This window comes from Lactuca sativa, chromosome 9 (genome assembly GCF_002870075.4).
Source record: "Lactuca sativa cultivar Salinas chromosome 9, Lsat_Salinas_v11, whole genome shotgun sequence".
NCBI classification, from domain to species: Eukaryota; Viridiplantae; Streptophyta; class Magnoliopsida; order Asterales; family Asteraceae; genus Lactuca; species Lactuca sativa.
In genome coordinates, this window is record NC_056631.2 from 123,923,473 (window position 1) to 123,942,448 (window position 18,976).

The window sequence follows — 18,976 nt, forward strand, 5'->3', positions numbered from 1 at the left end:
TAGATCCAAGGTTTATTAGGGTTGCATGCACACTCAGGAGGTGTTAGATTGCTCAAAACCCAACAGTTGATTCTATGTTGAGTTCTAGGCATAAGGAAGGAAGAAAGGGCAACTTTGCACCCTTAAAGGGAGTTCACGGCCAAAGAACATTCATAGATCGTAAACTCTCATTCATCCTTGATTTCTTGATGCTTCTAAGCCCGAAACATGTTAATTCTAGTGTTTAACGAGTTAGGATAGGAACACTTACAATCTAGGAGCTTGAATGGATGATTTTTGGCCAAGAACACTAGTAGATCAACATAACTGAATCATTTCATGGATGGAGATGGTGTAAGATCACTAGAATAGGTGTTATATAAACAAATTTGGGAGAAAAACACTTACATTTTGATGTTCCTAGATCAAAATCCGAGTTTGAAGAGAGAGGGTAGAGAGAGGGACTTTTAAGAGTTGGAAAAGGGTGAAATGGAGGACCATTCATCCCTTATATAGGGTGAGTTTACTACCCAAGTGTGTTTACCGCCCGGAGTTTACCGCCCAGAGTTTACCGCCGTAAACTCCATGTTTACGGCTGTAAACTCCATCTTATAGAGTTTATGGCATGGTTTTTGATGTTAGGAATTTAGTGGCGGTTTTCTAACACTTGATCCTTAAGTGTAGTCGGCTCGGAATACTAATACGGACTTTAAACTGGGCTAAAAGGTGGCGGAAATGAATTTGATTTTTAGAATGAAGTGGTAGACTGTTGAAATTATACATACGAAGTATTTGGGTTGTCAGGTAGGCTGATGCTCGATCGTTCCGTTATTGTTCTTATCGATTATATCTTGGTGTATTCCAAGACCAGAGAGCAGCATGAGGAGCATCTTAGTGAGATTTTGGTGGTTTTGAGACAAGAACGGCTCTATGCCAAGTTCTCGAAGTGCGAGTTATGGTTACAAGAAGTCCAGTTCCATGGGAACCTCATTAAACAGGATAGGATTTTGGTCGATCCGGCCAAGATCGAGGCCGTAATGTAGTGGGAGGTTCTGAAGTTTCCCTCAGATACCAGGAGCTTCTTGGGTTTGGCAGGGTACCATCAGAGATTCATTCAGGATTTCTCCAAGATTGCAGTACCCCTTATTCATCTGTTGAGGAAGGGGGTAGATTTTCGGTAGGCCACCGAGCAACAGTCGACATTTGAGACCCTTTGGTAGAGGTTATGTAAGGCCCCGGGATTGACCCTCCCGGAGGGAATTGAGGATTTCTTGGTATTCTATGATGATTCCATCATTGGTCTAGGGGCAGTCCTCATGTAGGGAGGACATGTGATAGTTTATGCTTCGCGGCAGCTGAAGCCGTTCGAGATGCGATAACCCACCCTTGATCTGGAGTTGGGGGCAGTGGTTTTTGCCCTCAAGATTTGGAGAAACTATCTTTATGGGGTCTGTTGTACTATCTACACAGATCCCAAGAGTCCGAGGCATATTATAGATTAGCCGAACCTGAACATGAGGCAGTGCAGGTGGCTGGACATAGTCAAGGATTATGAATGCAAGATCCTTTACCATCCGGGTAAAGCGAATGTGGTGGCAGATGCTTTGAGCTGCAAGTCGGCTGGATCTTCGGATAAGGAGATGTGTATGAGGATATCGGTGGATTCCCCACTTTTGGTGTAAATAAGGGAGGCTTAGGTCGAGGGTGTTCGAAAATAAAATAAGAAGAAAGAGAGGATCAGGGGTGAGATTGACAGATTTCTCAAGGATAGTCATTGTTTGTTGACCCGATGTGGTCGGGTCTGGGTTCCGATGTTTGGTGGGGTCATACAGATTTTTTTAGAGGAGGCTTAGAAGTCTGGTTTTTCTATTCACCCGGGGCCACCAAGATGTATCAGGATTTGAGATTTGAGCCATTGGTGGCCGTGTATGAAGAAAGAGATTTTCTGGTATGTTGAGAGGTATATGACTTGCAAGATGGTCAAGGCTCAAAATTAGAGGCCACATGGCAAGCTACAACCTCTGGAGGTTCCCATGTGGAAATGGGAACAAATTTTGATGGATTTTATGACCAAGTTGCCAAAGACGACAAAGGGTTTTAATGCTATATGGTCATCTTGGATTGATTGACCAAGAGTGCCCACTTTCTGGCGATTCGAAAGAGTTCTTCGGTGGAGAAGTTGGCCGACGTGTATGTTCGCGAGATAATTGCTCGATATGGGGTTCCGATCACCATTATTTCAGACCGTCATGTTCGGTTCACCTCCCATTTTTGGCAGAGGTTCCATGAGGAACTAGGCACGAGGTTGCACTTCAACACTGCTTATCATCAGCAGACCGACGACCAGGGTGAGCAGACGATATATACCCTTGAGGATATGTTGCAAGTCTGTGTTATCGATTTCTGTGGGAGCTAGGACTCCTACCTGCCTCTTACAGAGTTTTCCTACAACAACAGTTATCACTCCAGCATTGGTGCTTCGCCTTTCAAGCTCTTGTATGGGCGGAGATGTCGTACCCCAGTTTGTTGGGAAAGGTTGGTCACATGGTTATGAGACGGTCCAAAGTGGTCCTCCAGACCACAAAGTTGATTCAACATATTAGGCAGAGACTGTAGACCACTCACTGTCGTCATAAGATCTATGCCAGCCGGCGCCGATCCGAGTTGGAGTTTCAGGTTAGCGACATGGTATTACTGAAGGTCTCACCTTGGAAAGGTGTGATAAACTTTAGGAAGAGGGGGAAGTTGTGCCCCTGATATATTGGGCCTTTTTGGCTGATTGCCAGGGTTAACAAGGGGTCTTACAGATTGGATCTTCCTGGGAGTTCAGTTAGATTCACAACACTTTCCAAGTTTCCCAGCTATGAAAGTGCATATTGGACGAGGATGTAGTGGTTTCCTTGGATAATATTTAGGTCGATGGGCTCCTGAACTATGTTGAAAAGATGGTGGCTATTCTAGAAAGAAGGATGAAGGTCTTGAACAACAAGGAGGTACCCTTGGTAAAGGTACATTGGCAGTATCAGAGAGGCTCCGAGTGGACGTGGGAGCCGGAGTATGAGATACGGGAAAGTTGTCTAGAATGGGGAGAACTGTAACATAGATGTTCAAGTACTTCTAAATTTATCCCATAATTCTATTTCATGTCATTTTGGTCCCTAAGTTCAAGAAGTTATTCTTTGAGCCCTAGTGGCAATTTCATAATTACGGTAGGATGTGTACGCCATGTGTACATGTGTGTATGCTGAGCATACTAGGGCACACCCTAGTATGTTGGGCGTACACCTATGTTTGTGGGGATTACTGGTATTAGGAGAAAACCCTAATTTTTAAGGTTTAGGTGGTATTTAAGCAACATTATGTCTCATTTCTCCTCTCCTTTTCAGCCTCCACATCCTTTGAGACGTTTTTGCAAACCCTAGCCCTCCTAGTGTGTGTTTTGAGCTCAAGAGAGTGTTTTTGGTGTGTTGAAGGAGGAAGAAGTTGCATCAAGGAGCCTTGAAGTGGCTGCAAGCTTTTGGATCTCGGATCTTTCCCTTCCGGAGAAGCTCTAGAAGGTATAAAGTCTATACCTTGACATCTTGGTTGTTAGATCCCATTTTTGGGTGTTTTATGTTGGTTTTCTTGTCCCAAAGGCCCTATCTTGTGCATTGTTTGTTCTTGTGATTTTGGGCTTTCCTTTCATACCCTTTGTTGGGCTGAAGTTCTATTAAATGTTGCGTATTTTGGGCTCGTAGATTAGCCTTGTATTCTCCGGTTTGGGCCTGTCCAACCGAGAGCCTTTTATGTATTGTATATAAGTTTAATGCTTGCATGCATATTAGGTTAAGATTCTAGAGATTATCGATATAGCGATTTATCAAGAGTACAATATTTTTCCCGTAATCGTTCTTGTAATCTTCTAATCCTTTACAGTTGATGTTCTTAATCGAGCTCTTCTAAGGATTTTATTTAATCATTCGACACGATTGATTCAAGCTTTTTTGTTCTTAATATTACGTTTTGCTTTGTTTTAATATTGTGTTATTGCTGTTTCATATTCATATACTTGTTCAAGATCTAATCGATCTTCTTAGATTAAAAGTTATTTTAATCCCATCAATTGGTATCAGTGCAGGAGGCTGTGTAATCGATACACATCTTTTCTGTGAAAAAGATTTCCATTAGGGTTTTTCCGCAATCATCGATATTTATTGAGCCGTCATCTTAATTGACGTATCTTAATATTTATTGTTTTGCCCTAATCTGCTTTATTACAAGTCTGATCTTTGAACAGGTTTTTACGATCATAATGGACGCGACGCAATCAAACCCCATTAATATTTCCAACAGCATCGGTTCGACGACAAAGATTCCAATCTTGTACACCCATGACTATGAAGTATGGGCACATCACTTTGAAGACTATGTGATTGGATTGGAAGACAATGGTTTTCTCATATGGGAAGCTATCATCAACGGACCGTTTTCTCATTCCGCGACATCCAGAGTTATTAAGACGCAAAAGGAGTACAACGATCTGCTTAAGGACGTGACGAATATTGCACAAGATGAAAAAGACAAATTCCAGTGCAATATTAAGGCACTAAGGTTGATCAGATTTGCCCTTCAGTCCGACACATTCAGACTGGTCAGCTCATGCACTACGGCGAAGGAAGTGTGGGATAGACTTCGCGAACTGTATTCCACAGACGAAGATCTTGAACATTCTATCCAAACCTTGCTTCTATCTGAGTTTGGTGAATTCAGGCAAGGGGCCGAAGAAACAGTGACCCAGACGTTTGATCGCTTCAATCATCTTCTTAGCAAGATGATTAAACACGACATTGAAAGGAAGCTCATCGAACAAAAGGTTACTTTCTTGAACGGACCGAGATCTGAATGGAGAGCAGTTATTTCCACAGTCAAAGCCCATGAACAGTTTAAATCATACTCTTTGGTGAAACTGGTGGGTATTTTAAAGTCCCAAGAGAAGATTGTGGTTCAAGAGAAGAATGTTGTTTCCAGTCTTGGTTCGTTGGCCCTCCTATCTAAAAGTAAAGCTGTGATGGAAGATGAAGAGCTCAACTTGGAATACTATGACCTCTCAACTGAGGATTATGCCATGATGGTATCCAATCCTAAGAGGTTCATAAAGAAGAGATTCCCCAGCAACAAAAACCAAAACTGGCAGGGGAGTTATAGCTCTGAAAAGGCAAACAATGAACCGAAGGCTGAGGAGTCCAAGAAGGAACCGAAGGCAGATGGCGATTCCGGAGTAAGCTTCTTCTACTGTGGTGGCAAGAACCACTATGCTAAGGACTGTGTTCTTAAGAAGATGGCTGAAAAGGACGATGGAAAGGATGAGGAAGCCGTGCTGCAGAAGAGATTGGATGAGTTGAGAAAGAAAAAGTCTACCGCTAACCCTTCTATTAACGCTCTTATTGTGCAGGGTTCGGTTAATGACGATGAGTTCGGTAGCACCGAAGTTTGGTCTACTGACTCAGAAGACGAAGAAGTGAGGAAGCCTACTCATGGAAAGGCTTATATGGCTAAGGAGGAAAGCAGTGGTGGAAAATGCTTCATGGTGTCTGGCGTATCTCAGATGAGGGGATACAATACCGATGGAGGAAGCAATGGACCGAAGGTGCAGGAGGATATGTGCTTTACGGCCAAACCACTCAGCCAGCAGTTCAATGAACTCGATGAACTGATAAAGAAGGTACAATCTGCTTTTATTTCATCTAAAGTACCATCATCCTCATATGAGAAAGAACTAAAAAACGTTAACACAAGAATTTCTCATTTAGATAGTAGCTTAACTCAAACTCGAGTCACCAATTCTAATCTGACTGATCAATTAAGCAGGGTGGCGTCGAAGAGTGAGGAGCGGCGTATGTGGATTGAGTTAAAAGAGTCGGAATTAATTAAAGTCAAAGACGAAAACATTTATTTGCAGAGAGACAATTTGAAATTGTTAAAACAACGAAATGATTTTTGTTTAATAGCTAAACGTTTATATTCCAACATTACTCAGCTTCACTTGGACTGTGAGATAGGCAAAAAGATCCATCGTATGATTTTACCATTCCTAGAATTTAAGGAGGATGAAATCGATGCCGAAGCTTACAATTGTGAGAGTGTGATTTCGTCTGATAATGTCATCCCAACTTATCAAATTGGACTGGACAAAATTGAGTCCTTCATTAAATCCAAAGACCATAAGGACATGCTCAAAAATCTTTTGGACGAAAATGACAGACTTAAACTGAGAACCGAAACCATACAAAAGTTTGACTCTCTAAACGCCAAAGTAAGCTCAGAAAATAAAATCGATGTTGAAAATGCATCTGAGCTTAACGAGGGCGAAAACATGAGTGAAATTTCTGTAGAGGATACGGTTGACTGCTCAGAATTTGTTAAAAGCGAAACTGAAAACCACAAAAATCTTATTTCTGAAAATTCTGTGGAATTCGCTAGATTGTCCCAACAAAAGTCCCCAAAATTAGTAGAAAAGGCTGTTGTGTATCAAAAAGTCAGGACCACTCCGAATCAGGTATAAAAAGTGACTGGAGTAACCGAACATCAAACAGCTGAACTCACGGCTATTGTTAACGAAGACAATGCTGATGGTTGTGATGAGTTCTTCTGGGAAGCTCCTATTGATAATGGAAACGAAACCGTTGGCCTATCTTAAAGAACCTCCTGGATGAAGAAAGGGAGATACATACCTGAACCCTTGAACAAGCCTGATAATTTCAATGAACCAAGCACAAGTGGTACAAAAGATACTCCTCAAGAGGTTGATCGTTCAGCAAAAGAAGACATTCCTTCAACGCCAACAGCTCGAAGTGAAACTTCATCAGATACTCCTTCCACATCCTCGGGGCAAACTGAATCTTCTTCAGATATTCCCTCTGCTCCCTCGGCTCCAAGAAAAACTCCTGAAGTTCAAAAGGAACCAGCCAAGGTGACATCAAAAGCAAAAGCGAACGTTCATCATCAACCTAAACAGATGAGAGACAAAAAGATAGAAAGGAACCTAAGATACAGGAAAAACCTTTCAGAAAGGAAACAATTCTGGCACTCCCAGAATGCATACTATTCACACAAAGACAAAAATCTAAAGTATGAAAACAATCCCGTAAGAAAGCCTGATAATTCCAACAACCGAAAGCCAAGGTTCGGTTCGCAAGAAAACAATAACCGAAAGTCAAGGTTCGGTTCGCAAGAAGATACCAACCGAAAGTCAAGGTTCGGTTCACAAGAGGATTTCAACCGAAACCAAAGGTTCGGTTCCAAGAACAACTCCAACCGAACACAGAGGTTCGGCTCTAAAGTCAAAAGAGAACAAGACTCGAAGTTCAGCCCCTCCAATGATCAAAAGCAAAAGGGTCACCTAGAGTCATCAGCCAGGAAGTCCTCCCCATCCAAATTCTCTCGTTCTAATTCTTCTCGTTCTTCTACTTCTACACATTCATCTTCATCTTGCTCTAAAGCTAATCCCGCTTTTCCTCAAAAACCTCATTCACCAGCTGAACAGAAGGGAAAGCAAAAGGTCGATGAATTCAAACCTGAGCCCAAAGCAAACCAACCCAATCTTAACAAAATAAAAGTATTCACCATTAAAAAGAAAGATGAAACAACTCTAATTAAAAGAACATATCTTGTTGACATCTCTCTAACTATTCCCGTTCCCATGAAAACCTCACATGGACCCAAGAAACTTTGGGTTCCTAAATCTGCTTAATTTTTGCAGGTTATAAGTGACGAGCAGTTTGACGAAGAATGGTACATCGACAGTGGCTGCTCGCGTCACATGACAGGAAGGAAAGAGGAGCTCAGGGAATACAGATCTCTTGCAAATGGTGGCAACGTTAAGTTTGGAAATAACTCTTTCGGCACCATAAAGGGATATGGGATGATAACGAATGGTGATTTTACCATAAGGAAGGTGGCCTACGTGGAAGGACTTCAACACAACCTCATCAGTGTATCTCAGCTTGTTGGAGGTACAGGTCTCAAAGTTTCATTCGATGATGAAGGTTATGAAATCATAGAGAAAAAGACAAACAAAGTGATTCTGAAGTCAGAGCGAAAGGGTGAAATGTTTCCTCTGAACATGAAACCCATCAAAGGAAACCCAGCCATATGTCTGCTATCAAAAGCTCAATCCGACGAAAGCTGGTTGTGGCACAGAAGACTCTCTCATCTCAATTTCAAAGATATCAACCGACTTGTCACTGGAGGTCATGTTAGGGGTCTTCCATTGCTCAAGTTTGACAGAGAGCATTTATGTGCTGCATGTGAAATGGGAAAGCAGAGTCGTCAAAGTCACCCATCCATAATTAACACAAAAGTTGTTGAACCACTCGAATTGCTTCATATCGATTTGTGTGGTCCTTCATCTATTGAAAGCATCGGTGGTAGCAAGTACATTCTCGTTATCGTTGATGACTTCTCAAGATTTACATGGGTGTTCTTTCTAAAGCTCAAATCTGAAGCGACTCAAAAGCTGAAGGTGTTCATCAAGCAAATTGAAGTTCAGCTTAAGAAGGTCGTTCGAAACATCAGGAGCGACAATGGTCTCGAATTCAAGAACAGGGAGTTTGAAGAGTTTCTTGCAGAAAAGAGAATTAGCCACAATTTCTCAGCTCCCTACACACCACAGCAGAACGGGATAGTCGAAAGACGAAACCGATCTCTGTGTGAAGCTGCCCGAACTATGTTAAGTTTCGCTTCTTTACCTCTTTATTTTTGGGCTGACGCTATTTATGTTGCTTGTTATACACAAAACAGGTCCTATCTCAACAAGCGATTCACGCTCACACCATATGAGATATTAAACATCAGGAAGCCCAATGTGAAATTTTTTCCACGTTTTTGGCTCAAGGTGTTTCATCTTTAACTCTAAAGAACACCGCAACAAGTTTGATGTCAAAGCCGACGAGGGAATTTTTCTGGGGTACTCACTCACATCCAAGGCGTACAGGGTCCTAAACAAACGATCAAGAAGGATTGAAGAGACATACTATGTGACCTTCGACGATAACTACGTCAAGAAGCTACAGGCCATAGATGACACTGCCGGGGAAATATTTCCTCAAACTGGCCAAGTCACAGTCTCAATCGCCAATTTGTATGAGAAATTTCTGGAACTCTTTGATGAACCGGAAAAAGCTTCTCTCTCCGAAGCAGGTGCAGCTGACAACAAAATAGATCATATGAAGCAGATTGTCGAAGATGCTGCAAGAAGAATGCATGAAGGAAATTCGCCCACTGATGAATCTCAAACCAACAATGCTTCAATCGAGGGGGAGCCAAGTTCTCTTATCGAGGGGGAGCCTAGCTCACAAGTCCAGGGGGAGCCAAGCTTTACTACTTCAACCGAAGGTCCTTCATCAACCGAAGGTAACTCTCCAACCGAAGATGCCCCTCCAACCGAAGGTGCTTCAATGCCTGAAAGTCCAGCACCACAAGAAACCCCTGAACCTCATGTTTCTCAAGACTCATCAATTGAGGGGGAGCATGATGATATGATGCTTGATTTTGATAGTCAATCTGAGCCAGAAGAGATGATCAACGCTGAACTAGATCCAACCTTCGATCCGAATTACCCTCCTCTTACAAAATGGACCAGAGATCATCCTATCTCTCAAGTAATTGGTGATGTATCTGAAAAGGTTCTGACCCGATCTCAACTGAAGGCAAAACAGACATCCTTATTCTCGAAGGTTGAGTTTTGTATGTTTAACTCATTTGTATCAAAAGTTGAACCGAAGACAGTGAACACTGCCCTCGATCACTCTGATTGGGTTCAAGCAATGCAAGACGAACTGAACGAGTTCGAAAGGAACAAAGTCTGGCGCCTCATTCCAACTCCTCCGGATGCTTCAGTTGTTGGTCTTAAATGGGTTTTTAGAAACAAAATGGACAAGGAAGGTAATGTAATAAGGAACAAGGCTCGTCTGGTTGTTAAGGGATACTGTCAGGAGGAAGGGATAGATTACGAAGAGACGTTCGCTCCAGTAGCTAGGCTAGAATCGGTTAGAATATTTCTGGCCTATGCTGCTCACAAAAACTTTGAGGTCTTCCAAATGGACGTCAAGTGTGCATTTCTCAATGGAGAACTTGAAGAAACTGTGTATGTGGAGCAACCTCCTGGGTTCGTGAACGAAAAGTATCCAACTCATTGCTACATTCTGGATAAAGCTGTGTACGGCCTCAAACAAGCTCCGAGGGCCTGGTATGAAACGCTTACAAAATTTTTAAAGATGTCCAAATTCAAACAAGGTTCGGTTGACCCAACCTTCTTTCGCAAAAAGGAAGGTAACCACCTTATGATAGTTCAAATTTATGTCGATGACATCATCTTTGGCTCTACGAATCCCAACTTAATAGCTGAATTCAGAAAGTTGATGGAGACTAAGTTTGAAATGAGCTCAATGGGTCCTATTAATTTTTTCCTTGGTTTAAATATAAGACAGGGACTCGAAGGCATCTTTATCAATCAGGAAGCTTACACGAAGACTCTCCTAGTAAAGTTTGGCATGATGGGAGACTCAAAAGTCAAAGCCCCAATGGCATTCGGCACCAAGCTTACCCCTTCTCTAGACAAACCGGCTGTCGACATCACGCTCTATCGTCAAATGATTGGCTCACTGATGTATCTAACTGCTAGCAGGCCTGATATCATGTTTTCTGTATGTTATTGTGCTCGATTTCAGGCTAACCCACGCGAACCTCACATGCTGGCAGTGAAGAACATTCTACGCTATCTCAAGCGAACCGCCTCCTTAGGTCTATGGTATCCATCCAATTCAGGCTTCTTCGTTCAAGCCTATTCTGATGCTGACCTTGGAGGATGTGGACTCGACCGCAAAAGCACAACTGGTGGCTGTCAATTTCTTGATGGGAAGTTGGTCAACTGGCAATCCAAGAAACAAACATGTGTGTCGTTGTCTACCGCTGAAGCGGAATACATTGCCGCTGCATCCTGCACATCACAAGTGATTTGGATCCAGAGTCAACTTCGAGACTATGGACTCAATATGAAGAAGATCCCACTATATTGTGACTCTGAAAGTGCAATTAGGATCTGTCATAACCCAGTGCAACACTCTAAAACCAAACACATAGCACTGAGGTATCACTTCATCAAAGATCATGTGGATGATGGTAATGTCGAAGTTCACTTCGTTAGAACCACTGATCAACTAGCTGGCGTCTTTACCAAAGCTCTTCCAGAAGCATCGTTCAATAAAATATTGCAAGGGCTAGGAATGATGGAATCAGAGTCAGTACCTCACACTACCTCTCAATCTCAAACGTAAGAAGCGAATCCAACCGAACGTTCGGGTTCGGTTCAACCATTTCACTCGCTCATTTCTTCAAAGGTAGTTTTTCTGAGTGGTATATTTCTTGTGCAAAATTTGTTTTTCTTTATGTGAAAAGTTTTTTTTATTGCATATCTAAACTCCTTGGTTTCTTAAAAATTTTCCAAAACCGAAACCTCCAGAAGGTTCGGGTTCGGTTTTTCAAAATTTTCCTGAACCGAAACCAACCGAAGGTTCGGGTTCGGTTTTTCAATCTTTTTCCAAGTTTTTTTTAATTTTTTTCTACTCTTTTATATTTTTTAGGTCTTATTTTTAATTTTTTTTATTTATTTTTTTATTTTTATTATTTTTTTATATAAATTTCAAAAACTCCAAAAATATTTTCTTTCATTTTTCTTTTTGTGCTCGTTTGTTCATGAGAATATATTTGATAAATTACTTAAGTGTCCCTAGAAGCATGCTGCTATATGTGTCCCAAGCCTCATAAGATTTTAAATAATAGCCTTCAAGACCTGGTATACACAAACCTTGTCTTCCCAATAAGGCTAACTCATTTATTCTAATCGTGAGCTACCTCACACTCTTCTCACAAGAGTTAAGAGTATCCTGCTTGGTCCTTTTGTTCGCAGCAGAGGTACTATGTCTTCTTTCACCATCCCCATTACACTTCTCCATAAACATTCGTTTCATCACTGTAACCCTTGAGACTCTCAGCAATTACCACTGAGGTTTATGGTTACACAACATCTGTGTTTATGATCTTAGCTTCGTGCCACTACGATCTGAGTGAAACCCAAAATTCAACACCAACGAATTGACGGTGACCAATTAACTTGATCAAGTTTTCACCAATGAATTGACGAATGTACCTTCATGAAATCTCAATTTCTTTCCTTTTTGCGTGGTTCCAATGAAATTGTTACAAACCATGACATTTCTTCCCAAGGGATCCAGTTTTAAATTTTTATCTGAGATTACATATTAATCCAAGCCACTACAAAATCAACTCAAACCTACTTGTTCAACAGACTACATTGGTCTCACAAGTACTTTGTTCACATTCGTTCTTATATCAAGTATTGAATTGTTGAATCAAAGCGAAACCACCCTTAATTACCCTAATTAAAAGAAGCCTTTCAACATTTCTTAATAAATGTTTGATCGTAATTCAACGGGATTCCACACTAACACTTTGGGGTCTCTCTTGACCTTGAAGGAAGAGATTCGTGCCCGGGATCATCAGTTTCGTGTCATTATTGACATCACAGATTATCCTAAAAAGAGTTGCTTTATTTCTTTATTTTTTTTACACTCTTTGCACGAAAATCCTAGATTTTCCAAAATTCCGTTACTAATTATTTTACAGGCTGGATATTTACTGGATGGTTACAAATGAAGCTGTGGTCGAAAATTAGCCACGTGGATCATAAAGTGGAAATAGCCGTTTAAAAGAGGATAAGACAAAAAGTCGCTGACTCGGCGGGAGTTCAAAGGATAGAAATTCAAACGACGGTAAAAAGGAGGGCGCGTGAATTTGAAGCGGCCGCGCTTTTTCTGACACTTATTGGACGCGTGTGCACTATTGAAGAGTCATCCATCTGGTATTAATGGCGCGTGTGGAAATGGAAACGGTTTCTCTCTCTGAACCGGCGCTTATTGGGCGGCGTGATCCTAGGAATCTGACACTCTCTCTCCTACGTGATCATCGCACGTCCCAACTGTCACCAATCAGTCATTCCAAAAACCCGTTTCGTATTTCCATAAGAGATTTGAAACGATTTTTCTCTCTCCTATCACCTACTATAAAAACCCATCAACACCACCTTTTACCTCTTTACTGCCTCATAATTTCCAAAGCAAAAAAATACTTCCAAACTCTCTCCCGGTTATCTTCTTCTCAAAACCTGCAACAATGGCTGAATCCTCTTCCGTCCATGCTACTTCTCAGATTCTTCCCATCAGACCCCAGCAATGCCTTGTCATCGATCTGAATCCACTGGCATATGATCCATACATGTCGCCGGTCATCGAATGCCTCAAGTACTCCCAGCTTGCTACTGCATTGTCCAGAATTGAAACGGTGCCAATGGTGGCTCTATCTCAGGTCTATGCGACGGCCTACTACGACAAGGGCGTCGACAGGGTATTTTTCGAAGTGGCGGAACACAAGACGTCGATTTCTCGTCCCCGCTTCTGCACCATGCTTGGGTTTGCTGCTGACCCATCGCGTGTTCACCCGGAGACGATTCCGGTTGGTATGCTCTACAACATGTTCGATAACATGGGCTACACGGAAGTCCTCACCTCCGTTGCCAGGTTCAAGAAATCCTGCCTACCACCCCTGTGGAATGGGCTATTTACAGTTCTCTTCAAGGGACTGTCAGAAAGGAGCTCAGGATCGGACGGGGCCAGTCGTCTTTTCCTGTCAAATATGTATGGGGTGTACAATGGGATCAATCTGGACTATGGATTTGTCCTTTGGCAACAACTGATTCAGAGCCTTTCTTCCACTTCTCGACACTCCGAAGTGTCGTTGGCCCGGTTCTGGATCTTGATCACCAGATGGGCTATGGACAAGTTTAACGTTCCCACAGCCGACGGTGCACCGATGTCTTCTATTGGTACCTTTCATACCAAGAAGATCATCGTATCCGATGCCTCCAAATTCTCCTTCATTGGCTCTATCCCGAAGTCGATGTATGCTGATGTGCCAGCAGATAGCCGATTGATCAAAACGATCAAGGAGTTTCAACCATCTGGTCCGAGGGAACTGACACCGGACATGCTGCGATCAATTCATGATGCCGACAAACCAGTGGCCAGGGGTAAAAAGGCAGACAAAGGGAAGAAACCATCCAAAGCCCCAAAACCTTCTCCAAAGAAGCGTAAACAACAGAAACCTGCTTCATCCCCACAACCGAAAAGGAGGAAGACTCAACCGAAGCGAAAGCTCATCATACCCTCCTCTTCAAGCGAATCCGAAGGTGGGAGTTCGGACTCTGAGGGATCACAAGGAGACGAATCTCCACAACGAGGCAACACACCCCCTCGGTCCCCAACCCCGGAGATGGAACTTCACCAATCACCAGTTCCTTCACCTCCACCCACAATACCTATTTCCATTCCCACCATAAACCCTACTATACCACCAACCTCATTCCCTATACCCCCACCCATATTTACCACATCAACCGAAACACCACCTGTAACCGAAACCCCTCCCGTTACCGAACCTCCACAAACCGAAACCCATACACCACCACCACCCGAAACTAACCCCCCACCCACTCAACCTGAACCAACCAAACCCACAACACCCCCAACTTCACCACTACCTCAATCTCCAGAGGACGCCTCCGATGGCGATGATCAATACCTTGGTGGTGATCACATGAACTTTGATTCGGTCTACTATAGTCCGTTTCAAGTTCCAAGTGATGAGGAGGATGATGCTCCAGTGACAAAGAAGCATCTTCGCGAGCTTAACGAGAAGGTTGATCAACTTCTCGCCTCCTCTTCCAACCAGCAGTCATCCTTGTCTGAAGCTGCCCTTCAGAAGATAGTTGATGCCTTCTCCAAGGCTCAACATGATTCAATGGCCTCAGCAACTGCTGCGATAGACGCCTCCACCCGAGCCTGTGAGGCTGCGACCGAAAAAGTCGATAAACTATTCAATGATGCTACAATCCTACTGCAGTCTATGCAGGAAAGCGCCGAAGCCATGAAAACAACTCTGGAACCAGTTGTTCATCAATTGGCCCAGTTTGTAAAGACGGAGTTATCCTCGTTCGCTACCCTCAGACAGCACCTTAGCGACGACAACTCGGCACTCCGTGCCTCCATCGATGCTCGCTTGGCAAAGCTACAAGAGGATCTTGCAGCTGAAAATTCACTGATGGACGTCCTGGCGAGTAAGACTACCGCCCTTAAGGTCAAGAGCACCCAACTTTCCAACTCCGAACAACAATTGGAAGCTCTTCGATCCGAGAGGGAAGTCATAAAGACGTGTGTTTCGGATGTCCACGCCGCTCTCTCAAACATCCTGGAAGCACACGACCCGATCCTTAATCACTCAGTGAGGCGTACCCTCGCTGAGAAACTCTCTCCGGCCATGGACCTCTTGAGTAAAATTGAAGGCCTACCCAGTTTCATGTCCATTCCGAAACAAGGGGGAGATGAGAAGAAAGGATCGAAACCACCTCCTTCCTCCAAAGCTACTCACACAACCGAACCACCCCCAACTGGTCATGCCTCGGGTTCGGGTGTGAAGAAAAAAGGCAAAAACATAGCAGAGGGAGGAGATGAAGATGAAGATGAAGATGAAGACAAGGAGACTATTGCGGACATGTTAAAGAGAAAGAACAGTCGCAATACTGATGACGATGTCAGTCGTGTGGCACGTGAAGCTGAAGAAGCTGAACGTAAACAAAAAGAAGCCCACGATCTCCTTGAGAGCCAAAAGCTGCTCTTCCCTGCCTGGACCAGGGATCGTTTGATAAAGGAGGCCATAGAGACTCCAAGCATACTATGGCTCGAGCCGGTGATATCATTCGACTGCAACAACTCGGTCGATTCGCAGTTTGATATGCCGCTGACTCGAAAGGCGTTCATTTTCCACGTCTTCTCTAACATTTTCGAAGTTCCGCATCCGAACGATGAGCTTGACAGGGAGCTCATTGACTTCTACCTGGAGGCCGCTCGCCCTCAATACCTTACATGGAGCGCCCAGAAGATTGTCAATGTTCGGGTGATGAAGCCTTTTGCCGTGGGGAGATTCACAAACGTCAAGTTCAAGCTTATCCGAGGATCTGCAAGAACTGCTCACATGATCTCTCTGGCGGATCTGCCCAATCTGAACCCTCATGATTGGATAGTCTTGTACAACATCCTGCTGACAAACGAAGCCGAATATGGTCCCATCTTAGACCATGTCAAAAGGATGCTGGCATGCTATATCATGGAGGTGGCCCTAATGGATCAGGAGGTTGCCACAGTTTTTAAGAAGAAACCAAAAGTCAAGCCTGTGGGATCGGCCAGTGATCTAAACACAATGCAAATGGGCAAGATAGATTCAAGGCGAAACTCTGTGATGTTCACCAGAGCCGAAGGACAGAAATGTCTGTTCGCTTTAGCTGACAAGCACCTCTACACCACAACTTGCTTGGAGCACGTCCTATCAATCGTCAAGCGGTGTAAGGACAATTCGGCTGATGACATCAAGTACTTCGATGATATGATCAATTGGTACATCCGGTTTAGATAGACCATCCTTTCCATAACCAAGTGTCTGTTTAGTACTGTGAAGAAGAAGGTACCAGCTTCAGCCGCCGGCCCAAGTAAGAAGTGAAGGTCTCGCTCCAAATTGACGCAAAGGGGAGATTGTTGGGCTGAAGTTCTATTAAATGTTGCGTCTTTTGGGCTCGTAGATTAGCCTTGTATTCTCCGGTTTGGGCCTGTCCAACCGAGAGCCTTTTATGTATTGTATATAAGTTTAATGCTTGCATGAATATTAGGTTAAGATTCTAGAGATTATCGATATAGCGATTTATCAAGAGTACAATATTTTTCCCGTAATCGTTCTTGTAATCTTCTAATCCTTTACAGTTGATGTTCTTAATCGAGCTCTTCTAAGGATTTTATTTAATCATTCGACACGATTGATTCAAGCTGTTTTGTTCTTAATATTACGTTTTGCTTTGTTTTAATATTGTGTTATTGCTGTTTCATATTCATATACTTGTTCAAGATCTAATCGATCTTCTTAGATTAAAAGTTATTTTAATCCCATCACCCTTGGAAGGGTCATTAGCAATCAAAATGAAGTCATTTTGGTTTGATTTGCTCCATGCATCTTATATGAGGTCTTAATGGGTTAAGACCATATGTTAAGCTCTTATAAGGTGTGTAAAGTCATAAAGTTGGAAACTTTATGACCCTAGGGTGTATTTTGGTCATGGATCTGAATTATGGGCTTAAGTGCTTAATCTATTAAGCACTAAATGGATTAAAGGCTGCGAGGGTACGCCCTGCGTACATGGGAGTACACCCCGCATACTCGGTAAACAAACCCGATGGTGGTATTCTGTGAGGCTTCTTGTACGCTAAGCGTACCTCCAGAGTACGTCCCACATACTCGCATGGGTCAGCCTTGTTGAGTTGATTCGACTGAGTTGACTCACTTGACTAAGTGGGTTGACAAGTTGACTTTGACCAATTTTAACCTTGAGGGTATTTTGGGTATTTGGAATTTTGTTGGAATTGGTCACTTAGTGGAAATAGGTATCAGTTAGAAAGCCGAGATTCGGAGTCGGGCATCACCACGGTCGGCCCCTTTGCATTGTTATTCTGGTTTATCATTTGCTTGTATGGTGTGGTGATCTGTCAGATCTGTATTCTTTTATATAGGATGATGCTAGACTTAGTGACCTATTATATTTGTATGACTGTCTGTATATGCTAGCTAGGGTTTGATATGATATATATTGATATGTGTTGGTATGTTGGTTGAGGCGGTCCTGCTATGTGCTAAGGCCAAGAGACCTAGGGTGTCCTGGATATGCTGCAAGCCACTGGGACGTACTAGTCAGGCCAAAGTCCTGGAGAATGATCCAGATAGGCTGAAGGCCCGGTGAGGCGTACTAGTCATGCTCAAGGTTTTGTGAGCGTACCAGCTAGACTGTAGGTCAGTGGGGTATTCTAGTAAGACTCAAGGCTCTATATGTATGTTGTTTGCTATTATTATTATGATTATGTGTTTTGTTGGTACTTTGGAGGAACTCGCAAAGCTTTGGGCTTATAGTTTTGGGTTATGTTTCAAGTACCTTAGATGATCTCAGGAAGGCGAAGGCGTGATCACGCACTTCCTCGTGTTTTGATTTATGATTTAAGGAAAACTATGATATTAAACATGTTTTGAAAACTAAATTGTAAACAATGATGGTTTGTGGATTGGTTTTAAAAGTTTAAATTTTTCATGAATTTTATGGATGTCACATCATCACTGTCGGATAAAATAGAATCAAAATAACTTGAAGAAATATTAAGTGACATTAGGAGATTACCTACCTTCTCAGTCATTGAAGACTTTGAAGTGGTTGCCATGAAACATGTTCCTTGAACATTCCCTCCTTCATCTTCACTCTCTGACATCTCAATTTCGCTATCTGACCCAATTCTTTCTTTCTTAAATTCCTCCTTCTCATACTCACAACCAACATATCTAGCATACATAGAAAATATATCTCCATGTGTAGGATGTCGCATCTCTTCGTCATCTGATCTAGATGACCAGATTTGATACATTCCTTCCTCTTTATCCTTTTGCAAGTAGTGAAATATTCTTTGATTTTGCCCCCAATTCTTCGATCTTCATGTCATAGTAAGCTTCGTCCTTCACCTTCACTTGCTTCTCTTCTTTCTTCTTAAACATACAATCTCTTGCTAAATGGTTCTTACCATTGCAATAATTGAAGTCATATCTAGAGTCACCAGCCAACTTCTTCACAACCTTCTACTCTGTTGCATTTCCATCTTTCTTTTTCTCGATAACAAGATTAGATGTCTAAGCTACCTTCTTAAACGTATTACTTTTGAAGTTTCCCTTGATAGGCTTCTTGTAAATTTTTTTGTTATTATTATTGGAATAGTAAGCAACAACATCATCATTATAATTCATAATTAAT